The 1,384-nt window shown below is 38.2% G+C and overlaps 1 non-coding gene across 1 annotated transcript; it reads right to left on the bottom strand.

The window, feature by feature from the left end:
* Positions 1-790: 790 nt before the first annotated feature.
* On the bottom strand, positions 791-862 carry TRNAT-CGU (transfer RNA threonine (anticodon CGU)). The gene has a single exon. It is a non-coding gene; the product is annotated as a tRNA-Thr (tRNA).
* Between the last annotated feature and the right edge of the window lie 522 nt (positions 863-1,384).

Raw genomic sequence — 1,384 nt, 5'->3', positions numbered from 1 at the left:
TCGTTGCAGAATTTATTGAAATGCATTTGAATATATAATTTTTAACATTAGATTATGTTTTCTAACCCAGCTTTAACGTCTCAATAAGATTTCTGGATATCAATTTGGTCGATATTGCTATATGAGGTTAGCTTCATAATAAATGTTACCAACGAGGTTGACATGGTTTGATAAAATTGCCAGGAGACGTTGGTAGAGTAAGAGCGCAATTCGCGGCGATGCTTATATTAAATAAATTCTTTTACAGCGAAAGTAATTTGAATTAACCGGGTCGTGTGTTTGGAATTAGAGTAAGCATCATTCACTGCAGCTGTACCTCACGATAAGGCAATAGCTGGAAGAGAACGAGATGATTTGCTTGGTTTATTAAGGCCGAATGTATGCAGGATTTGGTTCCGCTGTGCTACGTAGCGCTCAGCTGGTTATTCTGTCTGTTCAACGATTTCCCGGGCTTTCATTGGTCGGCGCAGGGGCAGTGCTCCTACGTCACATCGATACGACGAGCTGGTCGGTTGGCAGTGAGTCCATATTCTTGGAATTATTTTAATAAAATAGACTCCTATTATATGTCGTATATGTAGAGAAATTGAATTTAAATACCAAAAGGGAGTGTATAAAGTTAGCATATGGTGTGAAGTGGAATAATGAGGTAAGCAGGAATTTACGAATTTTTAGTAAATTTTCAAGAAGGTGAGGAAGCATTAATAGTTGGTGAAGTCGATTTAGGAAATGTTTTCTCGACCTGATCCATATCAATTAAACAAGTTCCTCGAGAGGATGTGACACTAACTGCCCCCTGTGAGGTTTGAACTCACGACCCCTGGTTTACGAGACCAGTGCTCTACCACTGAGCTAAGGAGGCTACGTGGTGGAGGGAGGCGTTGGGTGTAGTGAACTTTCCAACCGATACGCGCTCGCGCACGCACCCGTACGGGTGAGGATGGTTGAGCGGGATGTGGAGGTATGAGTCTCGGCCAAATAATACGATAGTTTTCATTTTGGCTCGCGTCGTCACTTATATTGTCGACATTCTTGTCATTTTTTCCCCCAAGATTGTATGAATGTATTAGCTTTCCCATGCAAAAGAATAATATAGTAAACATAATTTTCTTCGATTATGCCTTGTCCACATTTCAGATTATCTACCACATTTGATATCTCGAATTATTCGGAATGTTTTCCTCATATAAAGAAGATTGTCTGACAGTAAATTTAATAAATATAAAAGGCAGCGAGAGACTCACAAAATTATATATATCTTGAATTAAATAATAAATAAAATAAATAAATATTATTTGGCATTGAATCAATATACATGAAGTGCAGATAATGAAAAAGAACACAGTCCGAAACAACAATTACAAATGCCAAGGATAACACAAAA

This window comes from Oratosquilla oratoria, chromosome 18 (assembly GCF_046742065.1).
Source record: "Oratosquilla oratoria isolate Oo_2021 chromosome 18, ASM4674206v1, whole genome shotgun sequence".
In the NCBI taxonomy this organism is placed as follows: domain Eukaryota; kingdom Metazoa; phylum Arthropoda; class Malacostraca; order Stomatopoda; family Squillidae; genus Oratosquilla; species Oratosquilla oratoria.
This window is presented reverse-complemented; position numbering and strand designations above follow the sequence as displayed.